This window comes from Globicephala melas, chromosome 15, assembly GCF_963455315.2.
Source record: "Globicephala melas chromosome 15, mGloMel1.2, whole genome shotgun sequence".
Classification (NCBI taxonomy): Eukaryota; Metazoa; Chordata; class Mammalia; order Artiodactyla; family Delphinidae; genus Globicephala; species Globicephala melas.
In genome coordinates this window covers 58260247-58264470 of record NC_083328.1, presented here as the reverse complement: position 1 = coordinate 58264470, position 4224 = coordinate 58260247, and positions in this window count along the sequence as shown.

The window sequence follows — 4224 nt, the reverse complement described above, 5'->3', positions numbered from 1 at the left end:
GGGCGGGGGCGAGGAACAGAGGGTTCAAGGAAGACACGAAGGTATTTCGCCCGAGCAACTGCAGGAATGGAAGAAGATGGGACAGAGGCACGTGCCAAACCGGCTTCTCACTGCCGTTTGCACTCTCCCTCTTTCTCTCTCTCTCTCTTTCTCTCTCTCCCTCCCTCACTCCCTTTATATCCATTAATCCTGCCCTCAACCTGTTTCCAGACGAGGCAATGGAGGCTGAGATCCACCCAAGACCACACAGCTAGTGAGGGACAGAACCTGGAGTTGAAAGCACGCCTCCCAGCCACCGAACTGTATTGTCCCATCACAACTGGAAAGAGACTCATGTGCTGATTCATTATTTCATTCACCAGATACTTTCATGCCTGCAACACGTCAGCAGGCCTGGTGCCCAGGCACCACAGAGAGGCCTGGAAATCAGCAAGCCCTTCCATGGTGATGGAGACCCAGGGAGTGTGCTGTGGGGCTTCCAGGCTCATAGCAAAGTACTACAGAACTCAGAATGTGCAGAGGTTTGGAGCAGGGGCTGGGGAATGAGAACTCCTGGATTCAAAGTCCAACTCTGCAACTCACAAGCTGTGTGCTCTTGCACAAGTCCCTTAACCTCTCTGCGCCTCGGTATTCTCATCTGTGAAATGGGGATAAGAACCGTGTCCACGTAAGAAAGTTGGAGTGAGAGGAGCGTGAGAGAATCCACTGAAATCCTTCCAGCCTGGGGCTTAGTTAACAGTCCTACATTTTAGCTGTGATTAGTATTATCATCGGGCAGAGTCAGCACTTGAACACAGGTCCCCCAGTACACGCTGAGCCAATCAACTCTGTCCTGATGCCACCCTTGCATCTCCACCCTGCAGGGGACCCCCACCCAGAGGTGTAGGGGGAGGCTAGGCTCTGCACAGCTGGGCTCAGCTTCAGGCAGAGCCAGATCCCCAGAGCTTGAGAACAGTGTTTAGGGCCTGGCAGTGCAGTCCCACCCCTGACGAGCTCAGGCGAGCTTCCTGCCTGCCTGCCTGCCAAGTCGCTTAGTCGCTGACTTCCCCTGGAAAGCACTAATTACAGCACGGCTCCCCCAGGCCCTGGCTCTGTGATCTGTCAGAGCCCCGCAGCTTTGGGGCAACAGCTGCAGTCTCTGAACCAGTACTGTTGCCCCCTCTGCTTTCCCCTGGGCTGGGAGGACAGAAAACAGAGGGATAGACAACAGGAAAGCTGAAACTGGGCTCACGAAACAGTCCCACCCGTCCATTCAGTGGTTCTTTGAGAACCACTGGACCAGCAGCAGCAGCATCACCTGGGACCTTGTTAGAAATGCAGATTCTCAGATCTTACCTGAGACCTACTGAATCAGAAACTCTGGGGGTGGGGCCCTGGGATCTATGGTTTAACAGTCCTTCCTGGTGAGGATGATACCTGCTCAGCTCTGATTCCTGTTCAGCTCTGGCCGGAAGGTGGGGGCTGTGGAACGGTGATTACAAGGTAGGGTGCGTTGAAGCACAGGCTCAGAGAAACTCCTTCAAATCCAGACTCTGCCACGTCTTAGATGTCTTACCTTGTGATCTTGGGCAGGTCACTTTTGTAATTGAATAGATATTTACTGATAACCTACTGTTCACTATTAAGGCCCTGGGGCCACAGTGCTGGGAGAAAACAATGACAACAGCCAACATCTTTTCCCAGATTAACTCATTTCCCTTACAAGAGACCTTTCAGGTCTGGTTCCATCAATCCCTGAATCTGGGTAAGTGAGGCACAGATGGGCACAGTAACTTGCCCCACAGCTGGTCTGAGGCAGTGCTGGGGTTTGAGCCATAGGATGTGCTCCCATGGCCGGGCACTGGGCCCCAGGGCTAGGCTGACCCGCAGCTAGTTAAGGAGATGGACAACATGCAATGCAGATGCACAACGCTGGCAAGCTGTGATGCATGCAATGAAGACAAAAGAAAGAAGGGAAGGAGGTAGAGCACATTGGGGTGGGGGGAGATGACTTTTATTTATTTATTTTTATTTATTTTTTTTAACATCTTTATTGGGGTATAATTGCTTTACAATGGTGTGTTAGTTTCTGCTTTATAAGAAAGTGAATCAGTTGTACATATGTTCCCATATCTCTTCCCTCTTGCGTCTCCCTCCCTCCCACCCTCCCTATCCCACCCCTCCAGGCGGTCACAAGGGAGATGACTTTTAAAAGGGTGGTCTGGCAAGGTGACCTGTGAGCAGAGACCCCTCTAAGGCAGCTTAGAGGAATTATGAGTACCCAGGTGTGGTTTGAAAATGTCGCAAAAATATGCCTGGAAAGCATAGTAGATGCTGAAGAAATGGGAACTGTCGGTACTATTTGGAGAACTGAGCTCGAATCCTAACCGGCTTGGTCACTCACTAGCTGTGTGTCCCAGGTCCCGAGCAAGTCGCTCCATCCCTCTGAACTGCAGTTTCTGTGACCTCTGGAGATGACCCACCTAGAGGTCAGAGAACAGAGCCAGGTACAGTGAGGACAGTCCCTCCTCCGACCCCCCCCCCAGCTCCTCTCCGGCCCCTCAGCAGCTCCTCTCCGGGGCGGTTGGTTCCCCATCCAGGCTGCCCAGGAGTCCTTGCTGGTTTTATTTTTATTGCTCTGGCTCCACAGCTGAGGCCTCTAACTCCAAATGGCTCCTCTTGCCCAGAAAAATAGGTCGTTGGCAGCTCCAGCCTCATGACAGGCTCCACACAAAGGTGGCTGGCGGGCCTGTGTGCTGACGCCAAGCCCAGGGTGACGGGAAGCGAGGAGCAGAGCCCACAGGGCTGGTGCCCGGCAGCACTGGGTTCCTGCAGGTTCCTGCGTGCCCTGGCAGTGACCCTGGTCCAGTTGCTTTCTGTCCCTGGGCTTGTTTCCTCACCTCTGGAGACACAGTGGGGTTGCTAAGGCTTCAAAGACATCAAAGGGCCTGGTACACACGGGGCACCATCACCCCACCTGCGGAGGCAAACTCCAGATATGCTCCCACCACAGTTGCTTTCACATTTGTGCCACCACTGACCCCTCGAGGAGGGGTAGACCTTGTTATTCCTATTTCACAGACGAAAAGACTGAGGGTCATAAAAAATTTTTCCCCAAGTCCAATGAGTCAAATAGGCAGTCTTGACTTCAAGGCCCTGACCCTCCCCTCCACATACTCATTCAAATCTTTCCGCCGATGCTGGACAACAGGGGAGGGATGTGGGCTGACCTCTGGCTGCTGAGTGGAGAACAGACAAGGGTGGGAAGAAGGAGCCCAGGTGGGAGATGATGGAGGCTCAGACCCAGGTGGTAGCAGGGAGGGGTGAGGGGTGCTTTGGTTCTGGATGTGGAGGGAAGGTCCAGCCCGGGGATGTGCTGACACATTGCTCCAGGGAGTGAGAGAGTTGAGGACCGATGCCTGGATGGAGTCACCTCTGGCTCCAGCTCACATTTTCCAGGTCTCTGCCCAAATATCACTTCTTCTGAGGCCTCCCCTGACGCCCTCCTCTCTCATTAGCCCTGGGCCCCTTCCCTGCTTTATTTACCCTGCAGCCTACCCCCATCCCACAGACCAGCTATTTTAGAGACTGACTTGCTTGCCCCACCAGAACGTCAGTTCCTTGGGGTGGGGTTTTTGTCTGTTTTTCCTAACTGCTTCATCCCCAGTGCCCAGCCCAGTGCCTGGCACACAGCAGACGCTCAATAAACATGGATAAGCGTGTGAATGAATGAGATAGGTGCGAAGGCAGTTTTATTTTAATCTGGGGCAGCCCAAGATGCCTGCTATGAAGGGGGCTGATTCACCTCAATTATCAGCCATAACCTGTGTGACCTCAGGCAAATTGTCCCCCCACCTCAGTATATCCAGCTGCCCACTGGTCTCAATGACCTCCCAGCCCTGACAGTCAGCCACGGGTGACTTTTATGTGGATGCTGGGTCAGGAGAACAAGGCCAGGGCCCCCACCTGGGGCGGAGGTGAGGGTGTTGGGAAGTCCTGCTGGGCGCCCTGGCCTAAGGTGCTACATATAAATAGCAGCTGGTTCCACTATTATCCTTCCCTAATCCGCAGTTTCCTAATCCCGGGCAGGTTTGTGTGTGTGTGTGTGTACAGTGAACAGCAGAGCCTTCTGGAAGCCCAGGCCAGAGGCTGCCTCATCTCTGACCTTCAGTAGCGGCCCCGGCCCCCACTTCCACCCACATGGATTTGGGGGATGGATTTTCCCAGAAGCCCCACTGGTCACCT